This window comes from Lolium perenne, chromosome 5 (assembly GCF_019359855.2).
Source record: "Lolium perenne isolate Kyuss_39 chromosome 5, Kyuss_2.0, whole genome shotgun sequence".
Classification (NCBI taxonomy): domain Eukaryota; kingdom Viridiplantae; phylum Streptophyta; class Magnoliopsida; order Poales; family Poaceae; genus Lolium; species Lolium perenne.
The window spans coordinates 211,510,078-211,526,509 of NC_067248.2; the positions used below are offsets into that span (position 1 = coordinate 211,510,078).

Here is a 16,432-nt window from a genome sequence, read left to right on the forward strand (position 1 = left end):
TACTTACCCCCAGCTTACATGTAATCATATCAAGAATTCAAAACCACGATTTTAAACAAGAACCAGCAGTGACTTACTGTAGATGTAGCCTGCAGGCATTCAGGAGACCATCCAACAAGCAAAGGTGCGGGATGCACCGTGTCTCCTCGGCCCCCACTGCAGCGTCGATAGAACCATGTCGCCCTTGCGCCACCATCGCTACTTAACTATAAGTATAGGACACATAGTACCATTGCGAAATTCCATACATGTCATCCTCAAAATAGTAAATATAAACCTTTGCTTGACGTCTCTCATATCAAGAATTCAAAACCACGATTTTAAACAAGAACCAGCAGCTGTAGATGTAGCCTGCAGGTATTTAGGAGACCAGCCAACAAGCAAAGGTGCGGGATGTACCGTGTCTCCTCGGCCCCCACTGCAGCGTCGATAGAACCATGTCGCCCTTGCGCCACCGTCGCTACTTAACTATAAGTATAGGACACATAGTACCATTGCGAAATTCCATACCTGTCATCCTCAAAATAGTATATATAAACCTTTAGAAATTGCATCCCTCTTTTCCTCCTGCCAGCATCATTCAACCGCCATGTTCTGCATACTGTCAAGTTGTATTCTAACTTAAAGTAGCACCGTTTAGTCTATGTAAATAGTAAAACATAAGAATTTTTCAAGGATTTTTTTAACCATTCATTGATTTGTTAAACAATTCTTCAGATGATGACAGTTTTGGTCATTCATCAACGATAAGAAGTTCCGCTACAACTTTCATGAAAAGGATGCAAACATTCACCAGCGATAAGAGGATCAGCTACATCTTTGACGCAAATCCGTTTTTTTTCACGAAAAGGATTCAAACATTCATTGTATGCACTTGTAGGCAGTGAATGTATCCTGGAATATTAATATACCCCCTCCTTTCTAGATATAAGGTGTATAGTTTTTTGATGCAAATATGGATCCATAGAATCTAATACAGCCTCATCTCAAACATACAGTTCACTCATCAATCAAGATTAATCTTGGAGTTATGAGGAATGAGTTCGGAAGATTGAACCACTATCTTAGCCCAACAGTAGGAGGATCAGAAACCGCAATTGGATCTAATCATTATCATGAAATTAGCCCACAGCCCCGCCTTTGATCTGCAGTTCAGAATCAACATAATCATGAGCCGCTTATCTGTAGTTTAGAATTGCATCTTAAGAACTGAAATATGGTGCCTGAGATGGCTAGAAAGAGAAACAACTCTGCCAAACTAAGCGAGACTGGTCAACCATTTACTTGCAGCACTTGTCATCGCTAATCAGCTCATGCTACAATGAAATATGGTGAATGGCCGTATTATGCAAGTTCTGTCACCGTTTTACAAGCATACAAACAGATCAGTCTCTTTGACCTGTTACATGCATTAATTTGAACTACCTCGTCCTATTACATGTGAAATAAGAACAGCTAAAGCATCCTAGACATCAATACTTGGGAATTACCATGAACATTTAACATGCAATTCAGATGGGTATTTCTTTAGCAGTGGGAAAAGTCTGTCGGATATGTATAAGTTAATCTAATAGTTTCAGTACTTGTTGCAATAATAACAAATGCCACTCTCTCATATTATCACAAAGCAAATTTGATTTAAGAAAAGCTAACAAGATAGCTACATATCTGATAGAAATTATCAAGAAAAGTATGCCGACATATCATTTCTATATACAAAATCATATTTCAAAAAGCAATGATAGAACATTATAGACCAACTTACATTTGGGATTTTATTCTTAAGATAAAAAAGCGAAACATTCATATGGTTTGCTTGGTTGATTTTTTTGGTTAAAAGATACATATAAACTAACTTGACAGGTGTGCCGCTCCTAAATCAAGCCGTTATGTGAATTGCGTATAGAATGAAGGCATCGCAAGGATTGCACACTTGCAGGTTGTGGCAGGCAAAATTGGCTGTAAACACAACTCAATATATTACGGTTTGTTGCTGGCTGCAGTATTCTGGTGACAAAAAACATACATAATCAAGACCAAATTTCTGGATCGTAGAGAAAATCAGATCAATTACAAAGATTTTTCTAATGTCCTAATAGTTCGCCTAGAGCATGCCACACCGATACTGCTGATAAAGTCACTGGAAACATATATTGGAAATATGACAGGAAACCTGACATTGGTACGACCGTAATTCCGTGATGCGAAAGTGCAAAAATGACACAGTAAAGATCACACACAAACCTACAAGCAGGCATGGTAAATCGGACAGATCTGGGTGATGTGAGTACCGGATCCGGTCGACGTGGTCTCGGAGGGATCTTGGCAGCAGGGTCGGAGGGATCTCGTGCGCCCAGGCCCCATCCTGCTCATCCTCTGCCATGGACGATGGTCGTAGTGATTTCGGTGGCTGCGATATCTCAATCGCTCGCCACAACATCTCTCGTATCCGCCTTTTGTGACGTCGTCGCCGTGGAGGAGATCGATCAACAACGACGCGACCTGTATCCGCCCCCTGCGACGCCGTCACCGTGGAGGAGATCGGGCCACAACGACGCGGCGATCTCGGCCGCCGTGGGTAGCCGGAAACCACTCTTCGGGGACCAAGGCAGCGCCGCCGCAGTCCGCGTAGAGGAACACCAACTCGCCTCCCCCGGCCTTTACTGCAAGAGGGAGCGGCGGCGGGGTGGCGGTACCTGATACGCGTACAGCACGCGTCCGTTGGGAACCCCAAGAGGAAGGTGTGATGCGTACAGCGGCAAGTTTCCCTCAGTAAGAAACCAAGGTTTATCGAACCAGTAGGAGCCAAGAAGCACGTTGAAGGTTGATGGCGGCGGTGTGTAGTGCGGCGCAACACCAGGGATTCCGGCGCCAACGTGGAACCTGCACAACCAAACCAAATTACTTTGCCCCAACGTGACAGTGAGGTTGTCAATCTCACCGGCTTGCCGTAACAAAGGATTAGATGTATAGTGTGGATGATGATGTTTGCAGAAAACAGTAAGAACGAGAATTGCAGTAGATTGTATTCGATGTAAAGAATGGACCGGGGTCCACAGTTCACTAGTGGTGTCTCTCCCATAAGAAATAGCATGTTGGGTGAACAAATTACAGTTGGGAAATTGACAAATAAAGATGGCATGACAATGCACATACATATTATGATGAGTAGTGTGAAATTCAATTGGGCATTACGACAAAGTACATAGACCGCTATCCAGCATGCATCTATGCCTAAAAAGTCCACCTTCAGGTTATCATCCGAACCCCTTCCAGTATTAAGTTGCAAACAACAGACAATTGCCTTAAGTATGGTGCTTAATGTAATCAACACAAATATCCTTAGACAAGGCATTGATGTTTTATCCCTAGTGGCAACAGCACATCCACAACCTTATAACTTTCTGTCACTGTCCCAGATTTAATGGAGGCATGAACCCACTATCGAGCATAAATACTCCCTCTTGGAGTTACAAGTAACGACTTGGCCAGAGCCTCTACGAATAACAGAGAGCATGCAAGATCATAAACAACACATAGATGATAGATTGATAATCAACATAAGATAGCATTCTATATTCATCGGATCCCAACAAACGCAACATGTAGCATTACAGATAGATGATCTTGATCATGTTAGGCAGCTCACAAGATCGAATAATGATAGCACATGAGGAGAAGACAACCATCTAGCTACTGCTATGGACCCATAGTCCAGGGGTGAACTACTCACTCATCACTCCGGAGGCGACCATGGTGGTGAAGAGTCCTCCGGGAGATGATTCCCCTCTCCGGCAGGGTGCCGGAGGCGATCTCCTGAATCCCCCGAGATGGGATTGGTGGCGGCGGCATCTCTGGAAGGTTTTCCGTATCGTGGCTCTCGGTACTGGAGTTATTATCGACGAAGGCTTCTTATAGGCGGAGAGGTAGGTTTAGGGGCGACGCGAGGGACCCACACGCTAGGGCCACGCGGCCAGGGCCTGGGCCGCGCCGCCCTGGCGTGTCGCCACCTCGTCGCCCCACTTCGTTTCCCTTTCGGACTTCTGGAAGCTTCGTGGAAAAATAAGATCCTGGGTGTTGATTTCGTCCAATTCCGAAAATATTTCCTTACTAGGATTTCTGAAACCAAAAACAGCAGAAAACAGCAACTGGCTCTTCGGCATCGCGTTAATAGGTTAGTGCCGGAAAATACATAAATATGACATAAAGTATGTATAAAACATGTATGTATCATCATAAAACAAGCATGAAACATAAGAAATTATCGATACGTTGGAGACGTATCAGCATCCCCAAGCTTAGTTCCTACTCGTCCCCGAGTAGGTAAAAGATAACAAAGATAATTTCTGAAGTGACATGCTATCATAATCTTGATCAATACTATTGTAAGCACATGTAATGAATGCAGCGATTCGTAGCAATGGTAAAGACAATGGTTAAACAACTGAATCATATAGCAAAGACTTTTCATGAATAGTACTTTCAAGACAAGCATCAATAAGTCTTGCATAAGAGTTAACTCATAAAGCAGTAAATTCAAAGTAAAGGCATTGAAGCAACACAAAGGAAGATTAAGTTTCAGCGGTTGCTTTCAACTTGTAACATGTATATCTCATGGATCGTTGTCAATGCAAAGTAATATAATAGGTGTGCTGCGCGTGGTTGACGTATGTCTTTTCCGTTCAACACGCGTCCGTTGGGAACCCCAAGAGGAAGGTGTGATGCGTATAGCAGTAAGTTTTCCTCAGTAAGAAACCAAGGTTTATCGAACCAGTAGGAGCCAAGAAGCACGTCGAAGGTTGATGGCGGCGGGATGTAGTGCGGCGCAACACCAGGGATTCCAGCGCCAACGTGGAACCTGCACAACACAACCAAAGTACTTTGCCCCAACGTAACAGTGAGGTTGTCAATCTCACCGGCTTGCTGTAACAAAGGATTAGATGTATAGTGTGGATGATGATTGTTTGCAGAAAACAGTAGAACAAGTATTGTAGTAGATTGTATTCGATGTAAAAGAATGGACCGGGATCCACAGTTCACTAGTGGTGTCTCTCCCATAAGATAAATAGCATGTTGGGTGAACAAATTACAGTTGGGAAATTGACAAATAGAGAGGGCATGACCATGCACATACATGATATGATGAGTATAGTGAGATTTAATTGGGCATTACGACAAAGTACATAGACCGCTATCCAGCATGCATCTATGCCTAAAAAGTCCACCTTCAGGTTATCATCCGAACCCCTTCCAGTATTAAGTTGCAAACAACAGACAATTGCATTAAGTATGGTGCGTAATGTAATCAATAACTACATCCTCAGACATAGCATCAATGTTTTATCCCTAGTGGCAACAGCACATCCACAACCTTAGAACTTTCTGTCACTGTCCCAGATTTAATGGAGGCATGAACCCACTATCGAGCATAAATACTCCCTCTTGGAGTTAAGAGTAAAAACTTGGCCAGAGCCTCTACTAATAACGGAGAGCATGCAAGATCATAAACAACACATAGATATAAATTGATAATCAACATAACATAGTATTCTCTATCCATCGGATCCCAACAAACACAACATATAGCATTACAGATAGATGATCTTGATCATGTTAGACAGCTCACAAGACCCGACAATGAAGCACAATTAGGAGAAGACAACCATCTAGCTACTGCTATGGACCCATAGTCCAGGGGTGAACTACTCACTCATCACTCCGGAGGCGACCATGGCGGTGAAGAGTCCTCCGGGAGATGATTCCCCTCTCCGGCAGGGTGCCGGAGGCGATCTCCTGAATCCCCCGAGATGGGATTGGCGGCGGCGGCGTCTCTGGAAGGTTTTCCGTATCGTGGCTCTCGGTACTGGGGGTTTCGCGACGAAGACTATATGTAGGCGGAAGGGCAGGTCAGGGGGCCGCACGGGGGCCCCACACGCTAGGGCCGCGCGGCCAAGGGCTGGGCCGCGCCGCCCTATTGTGTCGCCAGCTCGTGGCCCCACTTCGTCTCCTCTTCGGTCTTCTGGAAGCTTCGTGTGAAAATAGGCCCCTGGGCGTTGATTTCGTCCAATTCCGAGAATATTTCCTTACTAGGATTTCTGAAACCAAAAGCAGCAGAAAACAAAGAATCGGCTCTTCGGCATCTCGTTAATAGGTTAGTGCCGGAAAATGCATAAATATGACATAAAGTATGCATAAAACATGTAGATATCATCAATAATGTGGCATGGAACATAAGAAATTATCGATACGTCGGAGACGTATCAGCATCCCCAAGCTTAGTTTCTGCTCGTCCCGAGCAGGTAAACGATAACAAAGATAATTTCTGGAGTGACATGCCATCATAACCTTGATCATACTATTGTAAGCATATGTAATGAATGCAGCGATCAAAACAATGGTAATGACATGAGTAAACAACTGAATCATAAAGCAAGGACTTTTCATGAATAGTACTTAAAGACAAGCATCAATAAGTCTTGCATAAGAGTTAACTCATTAAAGCAATAATTCAAAGTAAAGGTATTGAAGCAACACAAAGGAAGATTAAGTTTCAGCGGTTGCTTTCAACTTATAACATGTATATCTCATGGATAGTTGTCAATGCAAAGTAATATAACAAGTGCAATATGCAAGTATGTAGGAATCAATGCACAGTTCACACAAGTGTTTGCTTCTTGAGATGGAGAGAAATAGGTGAACTGACTCAAGATAAAAGTAAAAGAAAGGCCCTTCGCAGAGGGAAGCATTGATTGCTATATTTGTGCTAGAGCTTTGGTTTTGAAAACAAGAAACAATTTTGTCAACGGTAGTAATAAAGCATATGTGTCATGTAAATTATATCCTACAAGTTGCAAGCCTCATGCATAGTATACTAATAGTGCCCGCACCTTGTCCTAATTAGCTCGGATTACTTGGATTATCATCGCAATACACATGTTTTAACCAAGTGTCACAAAGGGGTACCTCTATGCCGCCTGTACAAAGGTCTAAGGAGAAAGCTCGCATTAGATTTCTCGCTTTTGATTATTCTCAACTTAGACATCCATACCGGGACAACATAGACAACAGATAATGGACTCCTCTTTAATGCTTAAGCATTCAACAACAATTAATTTTCTCATATGAGATTGAGGATATTTGTCCAAAACTGAAACTTCCACCATGGATCATGGCTTTAGTTAGCGGCCCAATGTTCTTCTCTAACATTATGCATGCTCTAACCATTAAATGAGTGGTAAATCTCCCTTACTTCAGACAAGACGGACATGCATAGCAACTCACATGATATTAAACAAAGAGTTGTTGATGGCATCCCCAGGAACATGGTTATCGCACAACAAGCAACTTAATAAGAGATAAAGTGCATAAGTACATATTCAATATCACAATAGTTTTTAGGCTATTTGTCCCATGAGCTATATATTGCAAAGGTAGAGAATAGAAATTTAAAGGTAGCACTCAAGCAATTTACTTTGGAATGGTGGAGAAATACCATGTAGTAGGTAGGTATGGTGGACACAAATGGCATAGTGTTTGGCTCAAGGATTTTGGATGCATGAGAAGTATTCCCTCTCGATACAAGGCTTAGGCTAGCAAGGTTATTTGAAACAAACACAAGGATGAACCGGTGCAGAAAAACTCACATAAAAGACATATTGTAAACATTATAAGACTCTACACCGTCTTCCTAGTTGTTCAAACTCAATACTAGAAATTATCTAGACCTTAGAGAGACCAATTATGCAAACCAAATTTTAGCAAGCTCTATGTATTTCTTCATTAATAGGTGCAAAGTATATGATGCAAGAGCTTAAACATGAGCACAACAATTGCCAAGTATCAAATTATCCAAGACATTTTAGCAATTACTACATGTAGCATTTCCCGTTTCCAACCATATAACAAATTAACGAAGAAGATTCAACCTTCGCCATGAATATTATGAGTAAAGCCTAAGGACATATTTGTCCATATGCAACAGCGGAGCGTGTCTCTCTCCCACACAATGAATGCTAGGATCCATTTTATTCAAACAAAACAAAAATAAAAACAAACCGACACTCCAAGCAAAGTGCATAAGATGTGATGGAATAAAAATATAGTTTCACTAGAGGAACCTGATAATGTTGTCGATGAAGAAGGGGATGCCTTGGGCATCCCCAAGCTTAGACGCTTGAGTCTTCTTGAAATATGCAGGGGTGAACCACCGGGGCATCCCCAAGCTTAGAGCTTTCACTCTCCTTGATCATATTGTATCATCTCCCACTCTTGATCCTTGAAAACTTCCTCCACACCAAACTCAAAACAACTCATTAGAAGGTTAGTGCACAATTAAAATTTACATGTTCAGAGGTGAAATAATCATTCTTAACACTTCTGGGCATTGCACAAAGCTACTGAAAGTCAATGGAATCGAAAAATCCATCAAGCATATCAAAACAGGCAATGCGAAATAAAAGGCAGAATCTGTCAAAACAGAACAGTTCGTAAAGACGAATTTCTAAGAGGCACCAGACTTGCTCAAATGAAAATTCTCAAATTGAATGAAAGTTTTGTACTTATCTGAGAATCACTCACGTAAATTGGCATAATTTTCTGAGTTACCTACAGAGAATTATGCCCAGATTCGTGACAGCAAAGAAATCTGTTTCTGCTCAGTAATCCAAATCTAGTATGAACCTTACTATCAACGACTTTATTTGGCACAACAATGCACAAAACTAAGATAAGGAGAGGTTGCTACATTAGTAACAACTTCCAAGACTCAAATATAAAATAAAGTACTGTAGTAAAAAAAACATGGGTTGTCTCCCATAAGCGCTTTTCTTTAACGCCTTTCAGCTAGGCGCAGAAAGTGTGTATCAAGTGTTATCAAGAGATGAAGCATTAACAGCGGGGTTTGGAGTTTTCTCAACCATGCATAGTATTTTGGATACATAGGTTTCAGCGGCTCCCTTTTCATTAGTTTTGGGCTTGCTACTCTCATCAAACAAATTTTCAGGAACAAGCCAAGCATAGTTATCATCTAGAGCTTCATGCATCGCTAGGAGCTTACATGGTATTGGTGCTTTAATCTCCCCACCATCATTAACATTATTAGTGTACTTAATTCTATCCATATCCATCTTTTCAAGTGTTCTTTTAAAATCGGTGATCATACCAAGCCTCTCATGCTTACTAAAAACTTTTCTAGTTTCTTTAGCTATATCCGCAAATTCTCGCATTAAGACTTTTAGAACAAAATCTCTCTTCTCTCCCCTCTCCATATCAGAAAGTGTAAGAAACATGTGTTGTATCATGGGGTTGAGACTAATAAATCTAGCTTCCATCATGCGTACCAAACAAACAGAGGCATCTTCATAAGTAGGGACAACTTTTGCAAGGGGTATATCTTTAAGATCTTCATGCATACTAACATGGGTGAAAAATTCTTCTATATTATCTCTTCCAATTATAGACCCTTGTCCCACAGGTATATCTTTTACAGTAAAATTAAAAGGAAACATGTTGAAATAAGTAAAGCAAATGCAAGTAACCAATTTTTTTTCTGTGTTTTTAATATAGCAAACAAGATAGCGAGTAAAGTAAAACTAGCAACTAATTTTTTTGTATTTTGTTTTAGTGCAGCAAACAAAGTAGTAAATAAAATAAAGCAAGACAAAAATAAAGTAAAGAGATTGGGATGTGGAGACTCCCCTTGCAGCGTGTCTTGATCTCCCCGGCAACGGCGCCAGAAATTCTGCTTGCTGCGCGTGGTTGACGTATGTCTTTTCCGTTCAACACGCGTCCGTTGGGAACCCCAAGAGGAAGGTGTGATGCGTACAGCAGTAAGTTTCCCTCCGTAAGAAACCAAGGTTTATCGAACCAGTAGGAGCTAAGAAGCACGTCGAAGGTTGATGGCGGCGGGATGTAGTGCGGCGCAACACCAGGGATTCCAGCGCCAACGTGGAACCTGCACAACACAACCAAAGTACTTTGCCCCAACGTAACAGTGAGGTTGTCAATCTCACCGGCTTGCTGTAACAAAGGATTAGATATATAGTGTGGATGATGATTGTTTGCAGAAAACAGTAGAACAAGTATTGTAGTAGATTGTATTCGATGTAAAAGAATGGACCGGGGTCCACAGTTCACTAGTGGTGTCTCTCCCATAAGATAAATAGCATGTTGGGTGAACAAATTACAGTTGGGCAATTGACAAATAGAGAGGGCATGACCATGCACATACATGATATGATGAGTATAGTGAGATTTAATTGGGCATTACGACAAAGTACATAGACCGCTATCCAGCATGCATCTATGCCTAAAAAGTCCACCTTCAGGTTATCATCCGAACCCCTTCCAGTATTAAGTTGCAAACAACAGACAATTGCATTAAGTATGGTGCGTAATGTAATTAATAACTACATCCTCGGACATAGCATCAATGTTTTATCCCTAGTGGCAACAGCATATCCACAACCTTAGAACTTTGTCATCCGTCCTGCATTTAATGGAGGCATGAACCCACTATCGAGCATAAATACTCCCTCTTGGAGTTAAGATTAAAAACTTGGCCAGAGCCTCTACTAATAACGGAGAGCATGCAAGATCATAAACAACACATAGATATAAATTGATAATCAACATAACATAGTATTCTCTATCCATCGGATCCCAACAAACACAACATATAGCATTACAGATAGATGATCTTGATCATGTTAGACAGCTCACAAGACCCGACAATGAAGCACAATTAGGAGAAGACAACCATCTAGCTACTGCTATGGACCCATAGTCCAGGGGTGAACTACTCACTCATCACTCCGGAGGCGACCATGGCGGTGAAGAGTCCTCCGGGAGATGATTCCCCTCTCCGGCAGGGTGCCGGAGGCGATCTCCTGAATCCCTCGAGATGGGATTGGCGGCGGCGGCGTCTCTGGAAGGTTTTCTGTATCGTGGCTCTCGGTACTGGGGGTTTCGCGACGAAGACTATATGTAGGCGGAAGGGCAGGTCAGGGGGCCGCACGGGGGCCCCACACGCTAGGGCCGCGCGGCTAAGGGCTGGGCCGCGCCGCCCTATTGTGTCGCCAGCTCGTGGCCCCACTTCGTCTCCTCTTCGGTCTTATGGAAACTTCGTGTGAAAATAGGCCCCTGGGCGTTGATTTCGTCCAATTCCGAGAATATTTCCTTACTAGGATTTCTGAAACCAAAAACAGCAGAAAACAACAACTGGCTCTTCGGCATCTCGTTAATCGGTTAGTGCTGGAAAATGCATAAATATGACATAAAGTATGCATAAAACATGTAGATATCATCAATAATGTGGCATGGAACATAAGAAATTATCGATACGTCGGAGACGTATCAAGGTGCAATAGGCAAACATGTAAGAATCAATGCACAGTTAACACAAGTGTTTGCTTCTAAGATGGAAGGAAATAGGTAAACTGACTCAACATAAAAGTAGAAGAATGGCCCTTCGAAGAGGGAAGCATTGATTGCTATATTTGTGCTAGAGCTTTTTATTTTGAAAACATAAAGAGAGCATAAAAGTAAAGTTTTGAGAGGTGTTTGTTGTTGTCAACGAATGGCAGTGGGCACTCTAACCCCCTTGCCAGACAGACTTTCAAAGAGCGGCTCCCATGAAAGATTTTTATTTTTGGGTGGCACTCCTTCCAACCTTGCTTTCACAAACCATGGCTAACCGAATCCTCGGGTGCCTGCCAACAATCTCATACCATGAAGGAATGCCTTTTTATTTTAGTTTTATTTAGATGACACTCCTCCCCACCTTTGCTTTCTCAAGCCATGGCTAACCGAATCCTCGGGTGCCGTCCAACAATCACATACCATGGAGGAGTGTCTATTTGTAAATTATGAAAGTTAATTAATTTGGGGCTGGGAACCCCGTTGCCAGCTCTTTTTGCAAAATTATTGGATAAGCGGATGAAGCCACTAGTCCATTGGTGAAAGTTGCCCAACAAGATTGAAAGATAAACAACACATACTTCCTCATGAGCTATAAAACATTGACACAAATAAGAGGTAATAACTTTTGAAGTGTTTAAAGATAGCACTCAAGCAATTTACTTTGGAATGGCAGAGAAATACCATGTAGTAGGTAGGTATGGTGGACACAAGTGGCATAGTTTTTAGCTCAAGGATTTCGGATGCATGATAAGTAATCCCTCTCAATACAAGGCTTAGGCTAGCAAGGTTGTTTGAAGAAAACACAAGTATGAACCGGTACAGCAAAGCTCACATAAAAACATATTGCAAGCATTATAAGACTCTACACTGTCTTCCTTGTTGTTCAAACCCTTACTAGAAAATATCTAGACCTTAGAGAGACCAATCATGCAAACCAAATTTTAGCAAGCTCTATGTATTTCTTCACTAATAGGTGCAAAGTATATGATGCAAGAGCTTAAACATGAGCACAACAATTGCCAAGTATCACATTATTCAAGACATTATTCCAATTACCACATGTAGCATTTCCCGTTTCCAACCATATAACAATTAACGAAGCAGTTTCAACCTTCGCCATGAACATTATGAGTAAAGCTAAGGACATATTTGTCCATATGCAACAGTGGAGCGTGTCTTTCTCCCACACAATGAATTCTAGGATCCAATTTATTCAAACAAAAACAAAACAAAAACAAACAGACGCTCCAAGTAAAGCACATAAGATGTGATGGAATAAAAATATAGTTTCACTAGAGGAACCTGATAATGTTGTCGATGAAGAAGGGGATGCCTTGGGCATCCCCAAGATTAAATGCTTGAGTCTTCTTGAAATATGCAGGGATGAACCACCGGGGCATCCCCAAGCTTAGAGCTTTCACTCTCCTTGATCATATTGTATCATCCTCCTCTCTTGATCCTTGAAAGCTTCCTCCACACCAAACTCAAAACAACTCATTAGAGGGTTAGTGCATAATCAAAATTCACATGTTCAGAGGTGACATAATCATTCTTAACACTTCTGGACATTGCACAAAGCTAATGAAAGTTAATTTAATAAAGAAGTCCATCAAACATAGCAAAACAGGCAATGCGAAATAAAAGGCAGAATCTGTCAAAACAGAACAGTATGTAAAGACGAATTTTACAGGTGTACCAGACTTGCTCAGATGAAAATTCTCAAATTGAATGAAAGTTGCGTACATATCTGAGGATAACTCACGTAAATTGGCAGATTTTTCTGAGTTACCTACAGAGAATACTGCTCAAATTCGTGACAGCAAGAAATCTGTTTCTGCGCAGTAATCCAAATCTAGTATGAACCTTACTATCAAAGACTTTACTTGGCACAACAATGCAATAAAATTAAGATAAGAAGAGGTTGCTACAGCAGTAACAACTTTCAAGACTCAAATATAAAACAAAAGTGCAGAAGTAAATCATGGGTTATCTCCCATAAGCGCTTTTCTTTAACGCCTTTCAGCTAGGCGCAGAAAGTGTGAATCAAGTGACATCAAGAGATGAGTCATCAGCATCGGGGTTTGGAGTTTTCTCAACTATGCATTGTATCTTGTATATGTAAGTTTCAGAGGCTCCCTTTTCATTAGTCTTAGGCTTGCTATTCTCATCAAACAAATTTTCAGGGACAAGCCAAGCATAGTTATTTTCTAGAGCTTCATGCATTCCTAGGAGCTTACTAGGTATCGGTGCTTTAATCTCCCCACCATCATTAACGTTATTAGTGTACCTTATTCTTTTCATGTGCATCTTTTCAAGTGTTCTTTTAAAACCGGTGAACAAACCAAGCCTCTTATGCTTAATAAAAACTTTTCTAGCTTCTTTGGCTATATCTTCAAATTCTCTATCAAGGACTTTTAAAACAAAATCTCTCTTTTCTCCCCTCTCCATATCAGAAAGTGTAAGAAACATGTGTTGTATCATGGGATTGAGACTAATAAATCTAGTTTCGAACATGTGTACTAAACAGGCAGAGGCACTTTCATAAGTAGGAGCAGCTTTTAATAATGGTATATCTTCAAAATCTTCATCCATGCTAACATGGGTGAAAAATGCTTCTATATTATCTCTTCCAATGATAGACCCTTCTCCTACATGTATATCTTTTAGAGTAAACTTAGGAGGAAACATGATGAAATAAGTAAAGTAAATGCAAGTAACTAATTTTTTTGTGTTTTTAATATGGAGAACGCAAGCAAGATAGTAAATAAAGTAAAGCAAATAACTAATTTTTTTTTTGTATTTTGATATAATGCAGCAAACAAAGTAGTAAATGAAATAAGGCAAGACAAAAACAAAGTAAAGAGATTGGAAGTGGAGACTCCCCTTGCAGCGTGTCTTGATCTCCCCGGCAACGGCGCCAGAAAAATGTTGCTTGATACGCGTACAGCACGCGTCCGTTGGGAACCCCAAGAGGAAGGTGTGATGCGTACAGCGGCAAGTTTCCCTCAGTAAGAAACCAAGGTTTATCGAACCAGTAGGAGCCAAGAAGCACGTTGAAGGTTGATGGCGGCGGAGTGTAGTGCGGCGCAACACCAGGGATTCCGGCGCCAACGTGGAACCTGCACAACACAACCAAATTACTTTGCCCCAACGTGACAGTGAGGTTGTCAATCTCACCGGCTTGCTGTAACAAAGGATTAGATGTATAGTGTGGATGATGATGTTTGCAGAAAACAGTAAGAACGAGAATTGCAGTAGATTGTATTCGATGTAAAGAATGGACCGGGGTCCACAGTTCGATAGTGGTGTCTCTCCCATAAGAAATAGCATGTTGGGTGAACAAATTACAGTTGGGCAATTGACAAATAAAGATGGCATGACAATGCACATACATATTATGATGAGTAGTGTGAAATTCAATTGGGCATTACGACAAAGTACATAGACCGCTATCCAGCATGCATTTATGCCTAAAAAGTCCACCTTCAGGTTATCATCCGAACCCCTTCCTGTATTAAGTTGCAAACAATAGACAATTGCATTAAGTATGGTGCGTAATGTAATCAACACAAATATCCTTAGACAAAGCATTGATGTTTTATCCCTAGTGGCAATAGCACATCCACAACCTTAGAACTTTCTGTCACTGTCCCAGATTTAATGGAGGCATGAACCCACTATCGAGCATAAATACTCCCTCTTGGAGTTACAAGTAACAACTTGGCCAGAGCCTCTACTAATAACGGAGAGCATGCAAGATCATAAACAACACATAGATGATAGATTGATAATCAACATAACATAGCATTTTATATTCATCGGATCCCAGCAAACGCAACATGTAGCATTACAAATAGATGATCTTGATCATATTAGGCAGCTCACAAGATCGAACAATGATAGCACATGAGGAGAAGACAACCATCTAGCTACTGCTATGGACCCATAGTCCAGGGGTGAACTACTCACACATCACTCCGGAGGCGACCATGGCGGTGAAGAGTCCTCCGGGAGATGATTCCCCTCTCCGGCAGGGTGCCGGAGGCGATCTCCTGAATCCTCCGAGATGGGATTGGCGGCGGCTTCTCTGGAAGGTTTTCCGTATCGTGTCTCTCGGTACTGGAGTTATTATCGACGAAGGCTTCTTATAGGCGGAGAGGTAGGTTTAGGGGCGACGCGAGGGACCCACACGCTAGGGCCGCGCCGCCCTGGCGTGTCGCCGCCTCATCGCCCCACTTCGTTTCCCTTTCGGACTTCTGAAAGCTTCGTGGAAAAATAAGATCCTGGGCGTTGATTTCGTCTGATTCCGAGAATATTTCCTTACTAGGATTTCTGAAACCAAAAACTGCAGAAAACAGCAACCGGCTCTTCGGCATCTCGTTAATAGGTTAGTGCCGGAAAATGCATAAATATGACATAAAGTATGTATAAAACATGTGTGTATCATCATAAAACAAGCATGGAACATAAGAAATTATCGATACGTTGGAGACGTATCAGTACCCTAGGTCGGGAGCATGGTGAATCGCTCGGTTTTTGGATCAAATGGCTGCCTCAGCCTCCTCGCTCGGAAGGAAGTGGAGAACGAATATGGGCAAGCCAAAGGGGCGAAGATGAAGCTCGACCAGGCCCAAGAGGGCGACGACGACGAAATTGGTGGCAGAAAACGGAGGAACTTCTTCTTTTTAAGTAGTGTAGATTTTTTTCTAAGTATAGAGGTGTGTGGCACCCTAGAGCCAATATGTATTTCCCTTTCTTATAGTATTACAAAGATTAACATTAGTCAGATTCATGCACGAAAGGTATATTTAGTTCTTACTCTCATCCTCATAATAAATACTTTCCAACTCTTATGGGGAGACATAGATGGCTAAAAAGAGTAGCATCAGCACCACCGGCCCACCGAGGGAGTTTTTTTTACCCTAGCCGTTATTGAAGATTTGGTAAGCATCTTTTATATGTTTGACATAGAAGGCTAAGATTTAGGGTTGTCTTCGGATATTTATGAATATTA

The 16,432-nt window shown here is 41.6% G+C and overlaps 1 long non-coding RNA gene across 1 annotated transcript; it reads right to left on the reverse strand.

Moving 5' to 3' along the window:
• Positions 1-928: 928 nt before the first annotated feature.
• On the reverse strand, positions 929-15,983 carry LOC127301836 (uncharacterized). Its single transcript, XR_007852493.2, has 3 exons — positions 15,922-15,983; positions 2,292-2,696; positions 929-1,145 (listed from the first exon to the last, which is right to left on the reverse strand). It is a non-coding gene; the product is annotated as an uncharacterized lncRNA (long non-coding RNA).
• Between the last annotated feature and the right edge of the window lie 449 nt (positions 15,984-16,432).